Consider the following 23994-nt stretch of genomic DNA (forward strand, 5'->3'; position numbering starts at 1 on the left):
GAAGGGGAAGGAAAGGGAAATGGAAAGGGAAGGGAAAGAAAGAAATCCCACAATGACAGCAACAAAAGAATAAGCAAAGAAAATGATGCAGAACATAATTATTCACCACCAGCTGACCAACCGATGCCCAGTGAGATCCCATTAATATCAGGCATTAATTGCATTTACACTCAATTTGAAAGTTTTATGAGGTGTATGTGAAGGATATTCTATCCTTTTGTTTTGTAGTCTCACAGCAGCTTGGGGCTGAATTCTGTCCTAAATGATATCCTTTGAGTTAATTTCATGCAGTGTAAGTCAAAGAGATTTTGACCTTTATTCAATTTTGAAATGGAATTATGTAAAAATGCACCTTCTTATTCAGCTCTGTATTCAGTCACATTTGAATTCAGTGACAAAAAAATAAGTGTGTTCTACATGCTGCTGTTAGAAGTGAGGAGCTGACAAAGATGTAGGTTTGTGGTATGGGTTGACTTCTGACTCACCATCATCAACAGAGTTGCTTGATTTGCTAAAGCCTCTGAACACTCACACCTCCAGCTGACTTCAGTAGGAGTTAAATGGACAGATATCTTCAGAACATAACGGTCCCAGTTTATATTAAAAAGCAAAATTCCACTGGGACTCTAGACGTAAATGAAGAAAGAATTTTTCTTTCAGAGATATATTAGTCACAGCCCAGCTGGTAATAAATATCAGAGTTTCAATTTTAATGTAGAAGAGGAAAAAATCATTAGCCAGAGGGAAAAAGTCAGCATTTAGTTGTAAACAAGCCAGTTTGATCCAAAGTAATAGAGCAAATAAAAGTTGCTTCTGTTGCAAATAAACAGCACTGCAGAAAGTCTATTTCTGTTGACTTTGCTAAGGTGAAATGCCCCCCCCCTGGAGCTGATCATTTTTGCCATCACGGTTCTGGACCAAGACTTTCTGGAGTGCAGCAGCTATATTGCATTGCTGTATGCACTGTACATGAGTATCTTTTGCCCTGAAAGCCAGCACGTAGCCCTAAGGCAAAAGAGTTTGTTGCCTTTTTTTATTTGTTTATTCTCATTCAAAATGTCCAATTCAATAAGAATGCAGTTTGTATCTTTTTTTTTTTTTGTCTGAAGGTGTGCTTCTCTACAGAAAAAGAGCATGTGGGTACCTTTCATTTCATAACATCTGACCGACTGTGTTAGAGGCGAGCAGAAACCAGGCCTATACTTCTTAACTATAACAGAATTTGAAGGTAACTATCCTGTTGATTGTGCTACATCTCTTCTTGGAGGGAATTAGCTGTCACAATCCAGTAGTAAGTCTGACTATAAATTGTCATGCAGATTTTACTGATGAGTAGGGACACAGTGCTACAGAGGAGCACAGACTGAGCTAAACTGATAGAGGCACACTAGGATTAAAACCAGGACTGGAAGCAAAATTTCTTCCCCAGAAGAGATGAAACTCATCCAGGCTAAGTAGTTAGTAGAATTGATTCAAGTTGTAGATCCTGGGGAAATTCATTATACCGTTGAATGCTTATGCCAAGGAACTCCTTTCTGTGAGAAAGATGACCTTTACTCTGATTGCAGTTCCTTTTTTGCTAGAAGAATATAGCAAATCATTACCACTTTAACTCTTGCGTTTAAGGAAGTAGTTTAGATATTGTGAAAACACAGTGCGATAGAAATGCACTTCTTGGGTACTTGAGTCCAATCTGTTGACGTAATGAGTAATCAAAAGTGGAAATCACTTTTAAAAACTTTTCATTATTATTTCATGTGTGATTGTGTTTCTGTTTCTACAGCTTGTTCACAAAAAAATTTTAAACTTTCCTGCCTGAAGGAGTATTTATCTGGGTGGCCTGAAATACAAATGTTCATAATGAATTTGTATGTGTATATATTTCTGTGTCAATATGTCAGTATTTTTGAAAAGACTTACTTATCTGTCTGGATTTTAATATTTGGATTTATTTATAGATGTTAGATAAATTCCCTTACAGCCTTTGTTTTGCTATTTAAAAAAAGGTAATTTTTTTCTCCGATTGAATAATAGGGTCTTCAGATAGCCCATTTTGCATCAGTTTCTGTTTGAATTCACATTACTTAAATATAGGAGACAAGAACAAAATGGTAGGGGGGAAGGGGCGGGGGAGAGGGGAGAGGTCACACGTTTGCTTCATCTCTTCTGTGTAGATCTTCCTAAGTGTTCAAAGACTGTATTTACAGATTTTAGTCTTACACAGCTCTTAATTTATAGCAGAAGGGTGTGTTCTCCATTTTCATGTTTATTCTCTGTCCTATTTCTCCATTCTGCAGTATCATCAAGTTCTTTCCGCATGATTTCCTGAAATTTTACTAGTGAGAGCTCTCAGTATTATATCATCAGCAAACTTCACAGCCCACTCCTACTTAACACCATTAAAACCTAATCACTTCATTAATAACCTTTTAAACAAAATCAAGCTTCAAGGAGGTGTTCCACTAAAACTTGGACTGGTATAACTTCTGACACTATCAATTCCATGACTGCTTTAGCTCATTCCTTAGGTATCTTATAATCTCCTTGTTTTATTGAGCAGTGGAATAGCTCTTCTTAATCATGAAATGCCTTATAGAAAAATTGTTGTTTCTTAGATCTCTTTTGCAACTCCCTAGAAACCCATAAAATTATAGAATGGCCTGGGTTGAAAAGGACCACAGTATCATCTATCAACCCCCCTGCTATGTGCAGGGTCACCAACCACAGGACCAGGCTGCCTAGAGCCACATCCAGCCTGGCCTTGAATACCTTCAGCAATGGGGCATCCACAATCTCCTTGGGCAACCTGTTCCAGTGCATCACCACCTTCTGTGTGAAAAGCTTCCTTCTAACATTTAACCTAAACCTCCCCTATTTAAAACCATTCCCCCTTGTCCTATCACTATCCATCCTCCTAAACAGCCCTTCCCTTTCCTGTGTATAGGTTCCCTTCAAGTATTGGAAGGCCACAATGAGGCCTCCCCAGAGTCTTCTCTTTTCCACACTAAACAAGCCCAGTTCCCTCAACCTTTCCTCGTAGGACAGGTGCTCCAGCCCTCTGATCATCTTAGCAGCCCTCCTCTGGACCCGCTCCAAGTCAATATGGTGAATATTTTGTATCTTGTACTTTGCATTCCTAGTGGTAGTGTTGCTGAGAAAATCAACTATAGCATGCAGCACTACTTGAGAGTTTTCACGTGTCACTCAGCTGTGAGTTTTCAACTAGAAAATATAATGCCAGCCCATCCTGAACACTTGAGATCAGAATGGGTCAGGACACCCTAGTCAGCCATTGGTAAAAGAAAGTAGTTTAGTCCTCCTATATGCTGAATCTAAAGGTATCAATGAATTATGGGCTAGATTAATAAAGGAAATTAACCCTACATTTGCACAATTCAGAAGGATTCTCTTTTCCCCAGTGTGTGATTGAGACTCTGACCTGGGTGCCGTTCATCAGTGACTCAACCATGGATCAGATACTGGCCTTTGCAGGAAAAGGACGGGTACAACTGGGCATCAACATTATTGTAGTCTATGTTGTCTGATCATTTCGCTTACTATCTCCATACAGCAGCCAGAAAAATACTATTTCCATATTATTTATACCTGTATTTAATTTATATCTATCTTCATTGTTGTAACCTTTATGCTATATTTTTTTTCATTCATTCTATTATTCATTTCATTATTATTCTTCATTCTACTATTGTAATATAAATTGTATATCATAGTAGTTCTATATGATATCTACGTATACTATATAAAAGACTGAACAAACGCCTAACTAAAAATAGTCTAAAATCTTCTAAATATGTGCTAAGTTGCCAGTTATTTTTCATCTAGTAGAATGAGATCTATGCCATTCTTATAAAAGATACAGTTAATCACTTTAACAGTATCTCTTTCACAGAATATATATATATATATATATTAAATTACCAATGCAGGAGAAAGAAACAGACCTAAGTGATTTTATCTATGCGGTCAAATTAGTCGGTATCCATACTAGTGACATGTACTCTCATGTAAAAACAGATATTTTCTGCCAATGTTAAGAAATAATTAAATATGGATTTTTTGTAACATTTTTTTTCCACATTCTGTTATTCAACTTTTACAGAAGTCTAAGCTTCTGTTACTATAAGTCCTGTCAAAACACAGATTTTTCTTGATGAGAAATCAGAGGCTTTATTTCCTAATGTTTTAAAACTTAGCTCATCTTAAAGAGTATGATCATTTCTCTTTAAAAAAAGAATGGAGAGCAGTCAGAAGATTAATTCCTTGAAATGAAGCTGAAAGCTTCAGCAGATTTTAATTAGAACTGAATGATAAATTTTACGTATAAAGTAAATTCATTCAAATTTGGCTTTTGGCCAATTCCACAACAGCAAAATAACATTAAGAACTACTCTTCCATTACGTATTTTAATGGTTGTGGATTTTTTTTGTTTGTTTGTTTTTTTCCTGTGAAAAATAGTAGATATTTAATATGTAGCTTGAAATATCAAGTCACACAATAAACTCTGGATATTGAATTTCTGGTTTTGTTTTTTAATTAGGCTGAAATTATACTGAAGGATGAATATATTTATTAAATTTTTCTATTATTTGGTAACTTACTTTCCGCTGCTATCCCAATCAAAACTTGATTTTAATTTTAAAGAAATTCACTAAATTCTTTCTTTCACTGAAAATGAACACCCATTTCATCAGGTGTTAAAAAGAACTGCCAACACAGGCAGTCTGTCTCACTCAGGTTATATTTCAATAAATTCCTGAGCACCTTTGCAAATGAAATGATATTGCACTTTACAGAATGGCAGATATCACACAAAATGTCAAACTTTCAATAGAAGTTGATAATTCAGACAGAGAAAGCCAGTTCTCAAATACCATTCCTTAGATTACAGAGCTATGGGTCCTCTGCTGTAATTCAGAGATTAATACATTCACGTACTTTAGATGGGCATTGTTTCAGAAGTGCTGATTTTTAGATTTCCATTATGAAACGGAGTTCCTTATCTTAGGGTGCTAGTTAGAAACTTGGTAGTTCTGGGATAGATTCTGTCCAGCTCCTCACAATGACTACTATGCAGAACAAAAAATTCTTCCATTGAAAGGGTGTTATCTCGTAAAAATTTTAATCTTCAGATGGACTGAAAAGCCAACTTGAGTCAACTCAGGTCCATCTGAAAAGGCTAAAGTCAATAAGTACATGGTACACATGGTTCACATTCACACAATTCTGTCTTTTTTTTTTGCAGGTTATGAGAGGTGGGCTTATTTGAGGCAGTTTTAATATGTACTGTGGAAAGCCTTTCTTAGATCTTTGTTACTGATACTTTGAGTGGTGTCACTCATAGTACAGAATGCAAGAAATTGTTACCATCCTCTGAAGTGAATGCTAGTAATCAGCAAGATAGTCAAAAGTAAATAAACTGTCATTCATTCTGTGAGATGCAAATATCTGTAATATTCCTGGCAACATCAAATGTAATACAAACTTCTGTTTATCTCTGTAAGTTAATTGCAGTTCCATAATGCTCGACATTATGATTTGCACAGTAAATTCTAGAGCAATCCTTCTAGATATCATGAGAATAATCTGATAGATCACATCGCTGATTTATAATAAAAGTTTATTTTAAACACAATTACCATAAGTACCTACTTAATGTATTTCACCTACCCTGATGTCCCCTAAGCTTTAATGTGAGGACATTCCTCTCATCATTATTCTAATTCTTAAAAGCTTTTTACCTATAAATACACATATCACTGCATGCTACAGATGTGATTTTTTTGTGTCCGATTAAATAGATTGATGGATATTGTAGATGTAAAGTCTTGGCCAAATTTAGAAGCCTTCAGAAAATGTGAAAGCACTGCATATAGATAGACTTTAACATAAAAGTAATAAAATCAAATCAGTCTCTAGAGTAAAGATTCATAGATACTGATGCAATTCAATGCAGCATAAAGATTAGGATGTCATTCTTATATTTTCCTATAATGTCCAGTCAATTATGGGTAGCACCATTCAAATCAGTTATAGTTTTGACACTATCTCAGAGAATCAAGGACTGATTAATCAAAATATACCATTATTATTATAAAATTAGACTGTGCCTACTACATTTGTCTTCCATATTTTACTACAAGACTATATGTAAAAATAAAATTTTCATCAAATTCCAAATAATATTTTAATTATGCATACATGCTTTCTTACTAAAGGTTACCTTTGTGTCCTCCCCTGTAAATGTTTTATTTTGTAAATCTGTAACTTTTTCCTGAAAATATTATTTTAAAATCATTTGAGTTGGAAGGAACCCTTAGAGGTCATCTAGTCTAGCTCCCCTGCAATGATCTGGGATATCCGTAGCGGGATCATTTTGCTCAGAGTCCCGCTCAGCCTGACCTCCAGGGACAGGGCATCAGGGCACCCACCAGAGCTCTGGTCAACCTGTTCCAGAGTCTCATAACCTTTATTGTAAAAAATGTCTTCCTCACATTCAGTCTAAATCTCCCCTCTTTTAGTTTGAAACCATTTCCCCTTGTCCTGTCACAGCAGACCCTGCTAAAGAGTCCATCCCTTTCTTTATTACGGCTCCCCTTTATACACTGAAAGGTCTCTATCAATTATTACTTTTTTTTTTTATTTACTGAAATTTCCCTTTTCTCCATTAGTGCAACAAACATCTAGAAGAAATTGGATCTGAATTCCAAGAAGAAAAGAAGAAAAACAGAAAAAAACATGCTTTCCTATACACCATATTAGTGGTTCCACTATGAGAAACATGCCATAAATTGTACACTTTGGCACCACAAATCAATGAAGAATAAACATACTGAAAAGGGAAATGCTCATTGTTTTAGTTATGAGTAGGACAAAGATGCAGATCTTACAAATTTGGAATAAAAATAAAAAGAATCTGATTCAAAGCTGATACTCTACTTTAAGTGGTAATACTGAAAGAGAAAGTGGGTAGGAAAACATCAATTAACTTCTTTCTCTAAGGTTGTGGAAGTCTAATATAACTAGAATTTTTAGGAATGTGTTTCTAGTCTCAGCTTTTCAATGAAATAATAATTCACAAATTCCTCTCCTCTCCTCTCCTCTCCTCTCCTCTCCTCTCCTTGTCTTGTCTCTCCTTTCCTCTCTTTGCCTCTCCTCACCTTTCCCTCTTATTAAAGAATCTCTGCCCTCAGTCAGGAAGATATTGAAATCACAGGACTGAAACTCCTAAATATTCTTAATCCTCTTCTCTCTATCAACAGCATGAAGTGAAAATTTCTTATTTGCACTGTTAGCAATTCCAGTTCTATCAAAGGAAATAACAAATAATAACTACGAAAGATGTCCTAATTTCCTTAACAGCAAGATATTAGTTCAGAGAAGGCTACTTGACCTTATTCCTGTGTCTCTGCGTGTTTTAATATGAAGCTCAAGAAGGTCCAAATAACTTCGGCAAGTCAATCAGAATTCCATCCCATAGGTTCCAGTGAATTATGTTTTTGCTACAAATTTTCTTCCATAGTTAAACAATCAGAACTTTAAGACATAAATATGGCATTAAATAGAGATAAGGATAGTGATGAAAATGCATAAGGAAAAGATTCCTTATTACGGTTTGCTTTAGAAGAACTCAAATGGTAGTTAAAATTTGCAAGCAACGACTCCATAGTGCAGCATTAGGTATTGCCTATGAATGTGAAGAAGCTACTGATTACTAACCTGATGTTAATTGTATATGTTGTTGAGGATATGAGACATGAGATACCAGATATGAGTAACTCAGTGCCATGTAACTTGAAAACGACCGCACTGGGTAGGCATTTTAATAACACTTGTCCCAGTATCAGGATATTCACATGAAATGGGAGACTGTTGTCATCCAGCGGTTTGTCACTTCTAATCCACAGAAGTATTTGGGAAACCCATAGTGGTGCTTGGTTTCAATATCATTCTTCCTTAACTTACTAGACTCGGATTTTCATATAGCAATCCATTAAATGGTAGGGAATAGCAATATAAGAGATTCAGTGAGTATACGCTAAAGGAGATTTAATCATAGAGGAATCTTGGGTTAAAGGCTTTATTTAAAACTCACAGAGTGAAAGTGAATATTCAGTGAGATATTGCAGCTTTAATCTATGCTGTTAGATGTTATTCAGCATGACATTCCAGCTTTAATTTTTTCCATTTTCTATCTATGTCTTATAAGGATAGTTTCTGCAATCTTCTATTCAATGTAATATTTGGACATACTGGGGTGATTTGGGGTACGAATGTCAGAGGATTTTCTTCTTAACTTTGTGTTTTCTTCTCTCTGTCAGCATGAAGACAGACCTTTAGCTTTTCTTTGTACCATAATTTATGTAGAAAGTAGAGCAATAAAGTAAAAGTGTAATGCTCTTTTTAGATAAGACATTTATTCCACACAAGAGGCTCTAGGCACTCAAACATCTCCAGATCAGATGATATTTAATGTGTTAAGACTAAGAATGAAAGACACCTTTTCAAATCCTGCAATGAAGACAAAAGCAGATAAGCAACTAAATATTACAGCTCTTCTGGTATCTAGCAAATTCTCAGAAAATGTTTTTTTTTTTTAAAGGATCAGAACACACTGAATTCTTGCTATTGACTGTTCCTAGGAATGATCATCTTAATTTTTTTCTCACACGTAAAAGCAGAAGAGATTTTTCCGAGCAAATGATTAAAGATCCCATCATAACAAGTAAATCAATATGCACATAGCTTGAATATTTTAAAATAATGTGACTATATGGACAATTCATACAGATAGCTGAAGTGCTAATATGTTATCTGCAGAAAGACCTTTTATTTAAAAGTATAAAAAGCCTTATGCCCTCAACAGATATCACTATAAATGATGAACAGGAAAAACAGCAAAAGCTTTGTTCACGTCAGTAAGACTGTATTTTATCAAACTTTACTATGAGTGCACACAAATCCATTTCAGAACTGATAATAAAGCTGTTTTATGGGAAAAGAGGCAGTTCGATGTTTCTCATTTCTGTTTTGGCTGAGTAAATCACTAATCTGCAGAATACCTGTTAGCGATTTCTTTCTAGTGAAGGTTGTTTGAAATGATGAGAAACAAAGACACCTTTATGTCATCATACAGCTCAGAAGAAGATGGATCTGATGTAACATAAAAGACTAAAGGCAATTACATGGGTAAAAAATGACAGCTGGTATGAAAATACTCTTCAGCCTTCTGATAAAGGCTACACAGAATGTTTAACAGAAAATAAAGAGACGCTGTGAATCACATTGATCAATGTAGGCCATGACTCTTAGAGATGTTTCTGATTTAAAATTTGAAATTCTGTTCAAAGTTTCCAGAGATGTGAAGTTTCTAAGAAAGCTAACCAGATCCTCTTATTTAAAGGAGATACTCATACTGTGATCCACAACCTGGCAAAAAGAAAATTCCTCACTAAAGGACTTCGCTTTATCATTTCTACCTATCAGCTCATTGGATAGATTTGCCCAGTATGCTCTTATAATTTTCATCTTGTAGACATTCTCTTAGATGGGATATGAAAAGTGTTGTGATTTTCTTCTCATTCTTTTTCAATTCCTATTGTTTATCAGCTCTTATCTTGGAACAGAATTTGCAGGGCTCTTCACTAAAAGCAGCAGCTGCAGTTCTGCAGTGGTAGCAGCATCCTGCATACACTACAGTATAACCAGAGAGTGTAGTGGAAGGGTATGTTCTCTGCACCTCTGTGGCTGTCTGGAAGAGGCAACATCTCTTTCTCATAGCAAGGAACATGTATACACAAGATCTGAGTTCTTGCCTAATGATCCCTTCTCTTTCTTACGTGACCTTCTGTCTTCATTTTCAATTCTTCTCTGTTCTCATTTTCTCCCCATTTCCCATTTCACTGAATTTAGGTAAGGAAAGAGAAAGAACGCCCTGATTTTGATATTGTATCAACATGCTTAAAAAAGATTTTCCATAATGAATAAATTAAAATGAATATAGGCAAGATACTTAATTTCGCAGTATTTCAGATCTTGATAAAATAATGATAAGATTCATTTTTTTTCTATCCATTTAGACAGTATATTTTCCACATATATCACTGATTCTCTCAAGTTCTATCCCATTTACTCTGGTTAAGAAACTATGCCATGTATGGTCACTTATGTTTTATATTTTATTCTATGTGTGTCTGTGTGTGTGTGTGCGCGTGCATGCTTTTACATTTCATTAAAATGCATTAATAATGAAGTGGTCACTGCAAATGTTAATGTATGTTCAAGAACATGAGACACCTTCTTCACTAATTGGAGATTTGTCCTAACACTCTTCTCTATCTTTCCAGACCTCTTCTGTATCACCTATCTCAAATTCTTCCTGAGTCTGTTAAGCTTGTCTCTTCAATTGCCTAGCATTTTCCTCTGCCTCTTTGTCTTTCTTCTCTCCTTACCTAAGTATATCCTTTTTTTCTATTACATCACTTTGCTTATATTTCTGTTATTAACTGTTCATTAATTTTCTAATCAACAACCTCTAATTTTCTTGGGCACCAGTAAACAGAAAAGGATACCAATTGTAGTCAGTGAAGCTTCATCCCATTTTAAGAGAAATGGAAATCCTTTCAAAGACAAGAGGAGGCCATGAGAATTTCTTTAATGGATGTGTCAGCAAGATTTGTGATGATATTAATAGAGCTGACTGCATTACTTGCTGTCTCCTAAGGAAAAAGATATATGACAAAATGGGGTGAGCAAGATATTCCCCAATTCTATCACTCTTTTGTGCAGGAAAAAACACAACATCACAACATAAATCCTCTAGAACATAAAGTTCTTGTCCATAGATGCTCACACAAACTAATAATCTCATCTGTGAACCAACATGATAAAACTCTATTAAAAGTGTCTGCGACGCTTTCTGGATCTCCTCATTTTCAAATACCAACATAAACATTTTAATATTTTTCTGCAAAAAAGCTGTTCAGAAAGACCTTCAAACTCTTCACTAGACTTCTAACTGAACAGCAAGTAGCAGATACATAGTCTCCAGGCTTAACATATTCCAGAAAAATAGAGTGATCAATGGAGAATGAGAACACCTGAACATATATGATGCAAAACAAATGTATGAATGAATAATGCAATTGCTTTTCATTCTCAAACAGGTGTTTGCCATTCTATCACAAGCTAGATGTTGAATGCAGTCAATAGGCAGCATAGACCAGAAATCATTGGCTCCTCCTTATTTTTAGTTGTGATGCTGTAGTAAAAATGAACAAACAAACTGAAAATGTGGCACAACATTCATTTTTTTCCTATCTATCTCTACACTGTAGAGTTGCTCCAGAGAGTTTATGCATTTTTAGATGAGGAAAGAAATGATGCATGTGTTTTTGGAGTGAAGGATTTACAATTCAAATACAGAAAGAAAACTGAGAAGAATCTGGTATGGAATTTTTGGAAAATACACAGGCATAGTAATCTAAGCTAATGTCATTATCTTTGACTCCTTTTCTTGCAAAACAGTTTCCAAGGATTGAATTTTAGAAAAAGAAAAAAAGAGACTGTACAAGTGTCAAATACTTTGTAGCGAAATACAAATGAAAAATAGAAATTCAAAAGAATAAAAAATGAGTATGATGCACAGAAATTGTAACTCTTGGGCTAATTGGAAGAATAATAGTTTTGATGAAAAGAGAAGGCTGTGAGAATTTTGCATATTACACAAAGGGTCTTTTCTACCTCTCATCTGTAATTTACCTATTTGCATCTGAAAACTATATTGACATGAAAAAGAATTCTATTGTGTATCTAACACTCTGTAACAGAGAAATGACAGATGCAAGCTGGAGTAATGGCAAAACAATTTTTCTTATTAAAACAAATACAAAATACAGGAGCATAGAGGACAAAAAGAAGAATTCATGGTGACAATCCTGTCAACAAAATTTCTGGGAGAAGACTATTATTTTGTTTAAAATAAATAAATAAAATTACACGTAAATATTTTCCTAATTATTGTAATCCAGAGATGACTAAATATTGGAAGAAAAAAACATGACTCAGTATTTTGTACTGTGCTATCAAAGCCTTCTAATGCTCTCTACCAAAGCCTTGAAAACAGATTTTTCTTGTTCATTTTCCTTCTCAACAACTTAATTGCTTAAAACATTCTAGATACACACAGATCACTTTCCTAATGTCATACATGCAGTCACAGCTATTATAACAATGTTGTTAAGATGATTATGAAATGAAAAGAGATAGACTATTAAGTGTTAAAATGCAAGAACAGTTAAGAGAATTACTGTATGAATATTTCTCATCAAAGATCCTGATAGGCTGTTGAAAAAGGGAATGAGTTAGCTGCAGACTATTTCAGAGGAATGTATCTCACTAATACATCATATTTATTATAGCTTTGCCTGAGATTTCATAATTGAAATTTCATTTGTTTATCTACTTAAAATATGATAGGAACCTAAATATTTATTTAAAGTTTCTTCCTTGGCCAAGGTTGATACTGCTGCTGATATCAGAGATGTAATTTTATTGTAACATCTGTATTCATTAGAAAGAACAAAAATTCTGAACCTCCCTCCCGTCTCCCCTATTTTTAAAACCACATAAAGTTTCTGATGTCTAGGTATCTGAAGAAAAGTAACAGATGATGAATGGTATCTAAGACTGCAACCGTGAAAATGCTCTTGTATGTAGTCACTCCAACAAACACAGCACTTAGGAATCAGTGAGTTTCTATTTATCTTTCAGGTACATTTAGGATGCTCCAAAGTTATTAAGCTTGGGTGTCCTGGTGGATAAAAGCTGGACATGAGCCAGCAGCATGTGCTTGTAGCCCAGAAATCCAGCGGTAACCTGGGCTGCATTAAAAGAGGAGTGACCAGCAGGGAGAGGGAGGAGATTGTCCGTCTGTCGTTTTGAGGCCCCACTTGCATTACTGCGTCCAGGCCTGGGGCCCCCAGCACAAGAAAGGCATAGAACTGTTGAAGTAGTTTGAGTGAAGGGCCATGAGCATGATCAGAGGTCTGCAGTACCTTTCTTATGAAGGATCTGGTAATGAAGGAACTAAAACAGATATGTAGAGCATAAATTTAATATCCTCCAGAGAAGTTATAATGTAGTTCTACATAGGTTTTGATTTTTCCTAATTCACAGAAGCCTACTGTATGGGATCAGCAAATACTCTGTGTTCTTAGGAGGGATAAACAAAAGTCAGATCACGTGTCCTCGTGCTCTCAATACAGTATCAGACAGTTACACCAAGGTGACCAAATTTAGTACTTTATCCATACAGTTGAGGCAGCAATTTGGGTGATAGAATGTTGGTGTCTATTGAGTTGCTTTTTGATTTCACTGACTATGTCTATCAGCTGCAGGGGCCTTAACATTTAGCTCGCCATACAGATGCCAATAGATACCTCAATGAAAATGTCCTCGTTTGGAACTGAATCCCTTCCTGGCACTTCAGCTAAAGTTAGAGAGATGGATTTTGGCTTTTTATACTGAGGTTTTCAGTACAGATGGTTATATGCTGAAAGGTATTTAGTAGCAGTTTGATTTTCTTGTTATTGTTGTTATTGAATAAAATATCTATAAAATAGCAGGTTTTCTGTAAGATGCTGTTGTAGTTATGATTGTGAAAGAGAACTTCTTTCTAGCACATGCCGTTACTTTCTTATGTGCATAAATGTATTTTTTTCATCATTTTAACAGAAAATTCTCACGTATGAGACAATCATGAGACAAATATTTTGGAGCAATTATCTGATTTCTTTCTTTTTATGTACACGATTCTTATACAATGAGTGCAGTTTCTTATTATCTTCTCCACAGCTTTCTAGAGTTTGAAAAGACATAATTACAAACACTTTGAGGTGCAAGAATGGGCATAACTGCAAAATGTTGTTCAGCTGTTGGCTATTTATTCTTTACAACCTATATACTCTAGTTTGTACAAATGAGGACAAAATTGTGCAGGTATTTTGTTGAGAGTTAAGGTCTCTGCAAACCAGGCAATTAGGCTGTGTAATACTGTCAATCTCGAAGCAATAGGTTCAACAACATTAGTGATGAACAAAAGGAAACAATAGCATGAGTGTCTGTCTGAATTCCAAATAGCAGTTGAACATATTGCTTAGAAGAAGAATGTCTGAGGTTCGGATCACTGCACAGTTTGAAGGCATTTTTTCTCTCAGACTTTTGCTCCAAACAGGGTGCTTATCATGAGACCCTGGACTCAGACTGTAATGAAAATCAACAGGTATGTACAGACTTCTTTTGTCCTGTGTAGAGAGGGAAACTTCTGCTTCATTCACTAGCTTCATTTTAACTGTAATATTGTCTACATTAATGTTTCAAAAGGGATAAAGCAATAGCTCCACAAAAGATTTTGTTACATTGAAAGATGAAGCCATTTCATGCCCAAATCTACAATGTAAAAAATTCACATCCTCATCAAGTAGTACTTTTCCTGAGGGTGTTTGGCCTGCATTGGTCTTCAATTTCTACTTAGAAGTTTCCTGTTTATTTAGAATTTGGCCAGTTTTAACAGCTTAACAGTGAAAAGAACTTCATACTGATGTTATCCATGTCTAAATCCCATGAAGATTTACAAAACAGACAAGTCTACCTTGATGTTCACATGCTGAAATGAGCTCCTGGTGTGTGTGGACTCTGATAGCAGTTGATTCCACTGTGTGGATATGGTTGCACCTATGAAAGGCAAGTCTTTAATATGAGCAGGATATGTAGAGTGTTTCTGCAATATGCTGATTGCCTGGGAAATCACATGAGGTCAGAAACAGTGAAGAGTTGTGTTATTTCTCTATTTTAAAAGATATATCTACCAGAAAACAAACAAACAAACAAACAAACAAACAAAAAACATAGTTGTGCACCGTGAACCAACAAGACACAAATATTTAAGCAGGAAATCTGAGATTACAAGATATTCAATGCTCACAGTGTGATGCTATTTTTGTTGAGATGTTCAAGCTAGTAGCCATTCCCAAAGAAGTCTTGAGGATAAATCCAAAAAGCTTGTTAGTCCTGGTAACAATGGCTTGCCCTATGGCAGTGCCTGATATGAGGTAAACCTGTAAAAAGTCATACCCAGTGATGCTTGGGACAGCTTAAAGCAGTGTAACATAAGGGGCATAGGTACATTCAAGGTAAGACAGTCATGAATAAATACAGTTTTCTGTGTTCAACTTGTTTTAGATCCTGAGTCATCACCCCAGATGCTACAGAAGAACCTAGGTCTTCTTATTCAATTGGGTTTCACAAGCATTTCAACTGCATTAGCATCATGCTGCTGTGAGTCTCTTAGCAAACAATACTGACACGACCATATCTTTTTTCTTCCAGAGATCATTGCCACTTCAGTGTTCTCAATTGCATTATTGCATCACGCCCTACAGATGCATCCCTTTGTTTCAATTACTGGCAATGTTATCTTAAACTTTATGGAGGCTGTTAAAAGGATGCAGCAAATAAAGTCTTTTACCACTGGATCTTATTTGATGATCTACATGGAATTTGGTGATTCCAGGAAGTTTCCTTAAAGTTAATCACAGAAATAGAAATACAGAATGGCTTAGTTTTGGAGGGACCTTAAATATCATCTAGTTCCATCCCTCCTGACATGGGCAGGACTGTCAACTACTAGATTCCCCCCATCCAACCTGGCCTGGAATGCCTCCAGGGATGAGGCATCCACAGTTTCTCTGGGCAGCCTGAGCCAGTGTGTTAGCATCCTCTGAATAAAGAATTTCTACCTAACATACAAAGCAGGGCAATGAGTTTTAATCCCAGTCTATACGCATATCTGGGATTGCCCTGAACCAACTGCAATGCCTTGTACTTGGCTTTGTTGAACCTCAGTATGTTCTCATGGACCCACTTTTTAAACCCAATCCAGTCCCTTTGGATGGAATTCCTTCCTTCTATTGTATCAACTGCACCAGTCAGCTTGGTGTCATCTGCAAACTTCCTGAGGGTGCACTCGATCCCACTGCCTATGTCTTCCACAGAGATGTTGAAGAGCGCCAGTCTCAAGATTGACTCCTTGAGGACACCACTCACCACCAGCTTCCACCTGGATGTGGAGCAGTTAACTGCAACCCTTCGGTGGTCACTATCCAACCAACTCTAAATCCACACATGCTGTGTAATACTGCATTACAGGTGGTAATATTTTAACATGCTCTGAAGGAAGACAGGCTCTTTTGCAGGAGGATCAGATTTACAGACATAATTTAGAGTAAGTAGTCTCTAAAATGAGGTCAGGGAAAAATTAGAAGCATCATGGGAGTGATGCCACACACCCCCTCCCAGATGAATAAACTAACCTGCAAAACCTTTAGCTGTGGACTTTACTCTGTATAATATGGAGTGAGTTAGACCACACGTAGGCTCTGATTCAGCAAAGCACTTAAGGGGAACATTTTTAAAGGCAAATGACAATTAAGCAATAATTTGAAACTGAGGATGAAAGTGGTAAGTATCTAGCTGTCATCTGTGACCTTTAGATCTGTGCCTACAACCTGTGTAGCTGTCAGTACCTCCCTAAGGGCATAACAATTCAGCAAAGTGCACGACTTGTATTTTAGGAAGGATTATTACCAAATGTTACACACTGTCACCAGTATGCAGCAAAACACATAAGCACATCCACTGTAGGACTTAAAGAACAAAGGTGATTTGATGCATTCTGCATATCATAGTTCCCTTGGAAATAAAATACTTCTCCCTTGCTAAGATCAGATCTTAAAAGAATGCTAGATGCAAAAAAGAATTAGTATTAAACATGAAAAGAATTGGTCATAATTTTATTATTTTCTTCTTATTTACTGTCTGACAGAACAGTTGGAGTTGCAGTAAACTATCTGTAACTGTTGAAATGCTGTCAGTCAGCACAGTTGTAAAAGGGTCTGGAAGTGCACTGGAGTCTGAAGTGACAGTATGAAATGATCATCCTGTCACTGTATAGGTTTTGATGTTTATTATTTCCTTCTCTGCTTCAGACTTGTCAGGAAACATTTTCTGTCTTTGAATAGTTCTCTAGAATTCTTTCCACATGAAGAAAAATGATATAGACTGCATGAAGCAAAAAGATTAAAAGACAATAAAATTGATTACATTTTTTTTTACTACTTAGTCACAAAAGCAGAAGTTGGGAACAAATCTTCTGAAATCAGTAAGGCAAACTTATTTCGGTTGAGTGGAAATGAAGAGTAATTTCATTATCAATAACCTATAAGTGACAGCAAGCTTCAAGTCACAAGAAGCTGCTTGGAAAGCTTAAATGTAGGGTGCTTCTTTCAGTTTCTTACAAGCTTAGCAATAGAAACAATAGAAATTTTGTGGGAAATGTTGCTGTCTTTGTCTTTGCATTTTGTTTACTCTAGCAGCTTGAAAAGCAATACAAATGTTTTTTATACTCAGACATTCTAGTTTGGGCTGAGGATTGATTTGGTGCAGAAACTATCACTACACGATGAACCGATTACATATATACATCCTTCTTTCTATAAGACTAAAAGCCTTAGCCTTATTCTATCCAAAGGGTCGTATAGAAAATAATCTCTGAAGAAATGAATAAAAAAGTGAATTTGGAGACTGATCCAGGGATTTTGGAAATTATGACAAATCTCTCCAGGGTTCTTAGGGCAAGTCCATAGTAAGATTACTTACCTGAGAAAAGCAAGGGGGATTTAACCATATTGTTTTCCATTACAAAAGGCCAATGCTTCCTAGAAAATATGTAAGTCAAAATTTAATTTTGTGCTTGAGTTCCTTATTCCATTTCGAGAATCTGATATTTTACAATGGAGAGAAAATATAATTTACATTTGAAAATAGATGATGTTTTTTATGTTTGTGCTTAATAAATGAGCATAAAGATACTGATACAGAGAGTCCTGAGCATCTATGTGGGGCACCAGGTTTTAATATAAAAGTCTAGCAACTTATATAAATTTCTATGAATGTTGTCTTATAGTCATCATATATATAACTATAACTAGTCATAGCTTCAAATGCAACCTGAATACTACTGAATAGGTCAATAAAGTAGCATAATCACATAACAAATCCATCATAAAATCCCTGTTAGTACGTTCTTTGATATTTTGTTATGCTCAAGACAAAGGGATTGGGAGTCATGTTCTAAGTGCAAATTCAGATGAGCCAGTCTAATGCTCAAGTGCTGGTGAGCAGGACATGCAGGTACATTCCTCCCTTCCTGGGCGCCCTACCCTGGTTGCAAGTCCCATAACTTAGAAAGCAAACTTAATTCAAATAGATCTCAGGGCTGGTAGGAAAATGAAATGCTAAGGTAAGAGGGAATCCAGATAAATGTGTGAAGCTTGGATCAGTTTTGTAGGTATTAATAACACTTTATACTGCTAGTAAGTGAGTGAAAAATGAATTGTTTGCTTACTTACAGGTGAGGGAGTCTGTTTTGTCTGTTTGTTTGTTTGTTTTTAAAAATTATGTTTGTAAATCCTTGTCAACAGTCTATTATGTCCTTCTATGGGAAAGGGAAATAATCTTCAAACAATAGGAAAGGCTATGTTCATTCAAGCACATACAAATGTCCTCACACTTTTCTGAGGAATCAAATTCTTTGTTCTTTCAAGGCAAGTGGATGGATTATTTGTTATCCCCACAACCCTAATATCATTCTCAATGAACAGGGGATAAATAATTTATTTGAGGTCTCCCAAAGTGTTAACTTTTTATGTGACTTTTCTCTGTAAAGAGAAGGTAAAGCAGAAGGTACCACTAGTATTTCTGCCCTAATAAGTCATTAAGAGAAGCTTATCAATTCAAAATGGAGAATTTATCAGTTGAATTGCTATGAACTATTCTTAATATAATACTAGTTATTTTCGGTATGAAAATACCTTTCACTTTTTATTTTTCAATATAAAAGGTTATGTAAATTACTATATGTAGATATTTACCACTGCAGCTAAGTGAGCTTACAAGTTGAAAGCTTTCTGTAAGAGAGGTCATAGAAGATCCTGAAGAGATTTAATCTATTTACATCATCTTCACAGTAAAATAATTATGTCTATAAAAAAAGAAAGTCCTTTGGTCTCCAAAGATTTTAGAATCATAGAATCCTTACAGTTGGAATGGACATCTGAGGGTCATCTAGTCCATCTCCCCTGCAGTGAACAGGGATATCACAGCTAGACCATGTTGCCCAGGACCTTATCCTGCCTCAGGTTGAAAGTCTCCAGAGATGGGGCTTTAATCACATAACTGAGCAAACTGCTCGAGTGCCTCACCACCCTCACTGTAAAAGATTTTTCTTTATACCTGTCATTTCCCCTTTTTGAAGTCATTTCCCCTTTTTCTATTACCACAAACCCTGTTGAAGTCTTTGTCCCCTTCTTTTCTGTAGCTCCCCTTTACAAACTGAAAGGTCACTATCAGGTCACCTCACAGCCTTTGCAAATTCAGGCTCTGTATGAGTTTCCCTTTAGGTCTCTGGAAAAATTCTGAACCATAATTATTTTATAACCAGAAGAAGCACATAGAATAGAGGAGCAGCAAGGTGGATTATATTCTGAGACAGGTAGTTGTAGGTTCCCAGGAAGGAAAATCCTTGTGGATGGGAAGCAAACTGAAAACTTACATATAGCTGGAGTTGAGGGTGGTTTGAAACAACTGCAGTCTGTTAAAACTGAAGCCTTTGCCACTTAGAAAGCAGTTGTTTCTGCCTAGATTGTCCAAAAGCTTTAAGCGGTGAGTCAACACTGCTCAGACAGATTTTTGTATAGACCTATTCTGAATTAAAATAGCTTCTTGTATGAATCCTGCACACAACAAAATGAGTTTCCCCAAGCAAGAGCTATATTTTACATCTTTTTTTGTGTTAGCAAATCTAGCTCTTCCTACCTATAAATTGCATGAGAGATGGGTGTTTTAAAGATCACTTCTTTAATGCAAGTTAGTGTTACTTCTTCTGCAGAGAAACATTTCCTTTTTACCAACACTCTTGGCAGAGAAAAAAGAATGTGCATATATTTTTATGCAGAAATAGATGACAGCTGCAGAACTGTTACCTTTTCCTAGGATTGACTAGATTGAGATATAACGTGGACTGAAATATTATTCAGTCTTCTAAGATTACTTAATGTTCCATTTAAAAATACTACCTGAAAATCTTTCTTTTTCAGATCTTGCTGCTTTTGTGTTCTCTTCACTTTCTCAGTCCAAATCAACAACAGTACAGCAACAAGTTACACAGTTGCAAACAGAGAAGTGTCACTGCCAGTTCTCTAGATAAATGACAGTGTTTGATAGAATCTGCACTAGCCAAGGAACTAGAATGATCTGGAATATCAGCCACACACTTTTTTTTCTTTTCTTTTTCTTTTTCTTTCTTTTTCTTTTTTTTGAAAGAGCTCTCCATTCTTGTGTTATTTACTCATTCTAATTGCTTTCCTTGCTTTCCTCATTCATTCAAGTATTTCAGAATAGATAAGTAATATGGGAAATGTTTCAGGTTAAACTACGATGTATTACTATGATGTAATAATTGAGCTACTTGGCATTTACAATGTGAAATAGGATCCTTGTACTCTAAAACAAGGAATTCACCAATTTCCTCTGGAAAATTCAGTCCTCACAATGGAGTTAACACTATGAAGTTATACTTCCATTTGCAGGATACAGAGGTTTCTCAGGGGCTATTCCAGTACTGAAATGAATGGGTTTAGAAACCACGACCTGTTCACAAATGTCTGCAATTTCCCTTTGAAGTGAAAGGTATTTTGCTTTTACCAGATAAAAGAATTTTGATTGGTTATAATTCTTTTTCAGTGAAAAAATGCAGAAAAAAGGAGCTGTGTGTGTCAGGTCTTAGTCATATCAGTTAATAAGAACCTAGAAGGTGATCAGATACAATAGCTGAGAAAAATGGCATGAAAGAACACAAAAAAAGAGCACGGCTTCTTTCATCTGAGAGCATTTGCCTTGATTCTCTCTTTGAACGGTGCTTTTCAGAAAAAAAGACAAAGGCATGGGACTTCCACCTTCCCATACTGTAACAATGAGTTCTTTTCCATTGATGCCAAAGGTACAGAACCTCCAACTATAGCCAGTGGAGATCTGCTCTCCACAGCTAAAGAAACCTGGAGAAGTAAAACTCAGCCTAAAGTAGGAAGTCACAGTCTGGTAACCTCAACTGCTCTCCACCTCCAGGATAATTAGTGGAAACTTAAGCGTCTCATGTATAAGAACATCTATACTTGGACATCAAAATCTAATTGGAAGTCTCTCTTTGCATTGCCTGGTGCACACAGGTGTTGCTACTGAAACAGAGGATCCAGGAACAACACAGGTTTAACCACTCTTAACCAGCTCTGTGTTTAGACAAGGGTATGCATTGTTTATGCTTCTGAATACCTTGAAGTTGAGGGAGGCACAAAACATCATCAGCTGTGGCAATAACTTGCTTTATAGCTATTACTTCTTACATCTAAGGAGTAAGAATTCTTCCTAAAATTTGAGAGCATACTGTTGGTTTGTCTGACTGATTTGCCTAACGCAATGTCTCATTCCTATCCACAAGGAGTGGGAAGTAGAAAAGGCAGTTGCAGAAACGTGAAACACAAAAAGGGAATTTTCAGGTGATCTTGGGAATGGAATAAGAGAAATTGAATGAAGGTCTGTAATTTTGGATTCAAGTGGCTGCTATATGCAGAAGTCCTCTGACATTTTACGGATCGAGGCCACAGCCTTCCTCTAGGGGAAAGGAACATAAAGTTTCTGTTATGGGTACTATTATAAAATTGCATTCCAAGCAGCCAGACCAGCATTTTGCTTAGTTTGTTACCCATAGTAACCTTCTGCCAAACAGGACAGAGCAGCTTTCTGTGTCAGAGGATAGTTAAATGTCCTTTGTTTTTTACTGATGATAATGATTTAATAGGTCATTCAAGCTATTCTTTGTCTATCCCAGTATTTCAAAGTGTATCACTAAGAACACAGAGTTTTTTTCCTCCCTTTTTGATTATGATATATGAATCTCAATGATAGCCTCCGTAAGGAGAGTTTGCGTATCTACCAGAGCAATGAAGAAAACACTGGGATCATACTGTTGTTTTCTTTTATCAGTGAAGGGGAAAATAACCTTCCCACTGTGAAATGCTATGGGTCTTGAAATCTTTATCCACAAAAATGAGTTGAGATGTTTGAATACAATAGAAGGATCATAAAAATGTGATGTTAAGTGCATAAAAAAATTACTGACTTAACCCTTATGTTTCTGCCAGTAATATTCCCAGTGAAAACACAGGATTATAAGGCTACAGGGCATACGATACTGAAAGACAGGCAGAGATGTTTCAATATCTGGTGGTTTGGGTTTTTTTTCCTATCTTTTACTTTTCTGCAACTCACAGAGTTATTTTTCCTTCTCTTCATTATATTTCACCTTGCTTGGTTATCTAGCTAAAGCTATCCTTTTGCTTGCTATATTACTTGATTTTAACCTTCTATCTGGCTTACTGAAGTGTTACTGAGCTTCTGTGCTTTCACCTGCATACAACAGCACCTACTAATGCAATGCTTTGCTACTTGCGTGCATGGATTCCCACATACTTTTGTCTCCATGAGCTGACAAATACAACACAATCAGAATTGCTCATTTACCCTATGAGTGGCAAAGCTTATTCTTTATGTATCATTTAATCCACATTCACCCTCTGCAGATCACGCCACAAATTTCCGAGAACACATGAGCTGATGACACAAGGTCACTGATGGCCATATTTCTGTCAAATACAACTGCATGCACCTCCAAAAGCTGCATTCAGGAAGGAAAAGGAACAAATTCCAAGCCCAGGAGTTCACTGTGATATCTCTGTCTTCACTACGTTTGGCAGCTGCACACAGCTGTACATTTCAAGTACTGTTCTCTGGCCACATCATGGCAGAGAGCATCGCATCAGGCAGCCCACGTGGGAGGGCTGGCAGCTTTACTTGCCCATGCAAGCTGCACACACCCTTAGGCAGGTGGATGGGTCAGGCAGAGCTGGTGAACAGCTTGCTGCCTGCACAAGCTGTGGGGATGGCTCTGAGAGAAAGGGCAGCTTGACATTCTGAGCCTGCTTTTACTACTCCCCTGCCTGTGCTTCTTCTTTGGTTTGCACACTAGTCCTGGATCATATGCTGCTCCAGGCTGCACTCCACTCTGTTGGATGGGTTTGTCATCTAGCTCATGCTGGCTGTAAGTGCTGAAACACTGGTCAAAAGCTGACAAATCCATTATAGCCTGACCTGTGCCTCTGTGAAGACGTTCTATATAGCAACATTGCTAATGACCACAGGGCTCACAGCTTGAGGGGGAAGAAGTTGCCAGCTCTGAAGTCCTCCAAGGTATTCCTTTCCATTAAAACTAACACTAGTTCTGCTTACAAGTTCTGTCTTTCAGCAGTAATGAATAAATTGAAAGTAATAATTAACTCTCACAATACTTTTAGTGCCGATTTTGAACTAATTTTATTCAATATTTACACATCTATATCTCTGAACATCCTTACTTTTTAAAGTATTTATTTTCTGTCATATTTGCATTTTTCCTCTGATAAACTGTTGAAAACAGTTATGAATCTGAATAGTTCATTTTCTTCTCCTGCATATAAAACTTCTGCATTTATAAGAAATACTGGCAGGAATGATACATTGTGAGACAGAAAGATTTACCAACATCATGGCTAAAACAATAGAGAGATGCAACAGAAATGGTATTTTCTATAACTTATATTAAAAATGCTCATCACCCTGCTAGGGATGATGTTAGTAATGCTCTTTAGTTTACAAGGCAAGTTATGCAAACCAGACTGTTGGGGTTTAATCTTCTTGAAGTTTTACAATATGGTAATTTTTTCCTGGAAGGTAATGAGGCTGATTTATAATTTTCAGTGGAGTTTTTT

General features: G+C 36.3%; 1 protein-coding gene across 1 annotated transcript in view; it reads right to left on the reverse strand.

The window, feature by feature from the left end:
- The window catches only part of LOC109366370, a 44380-nt gene that overhangs the window by 20047 nt on the left and 339 nt on the right, over nt 1-23994 (reverse strand). The gene's annotated exons all lie outside the window — the stretch shown is intronic.

This window comes from Meleagris gallopavo, chromosome 2 (assembly GCF_000146605.3).
Source record: "Meleagris gallopavo isolate NT-WF06-2002-E0010 breed Aviagen turkey brand Nicholas breeding stock chromosome 2, Turkey_5.1, whole genome shotgun sequence".
NCBI classification, from domain to species: Eukaryota; Metazoa; Chordata; class Aves; order Galliformes; family Phasianidae; genus Meleagris; species Meleagris gallopavo.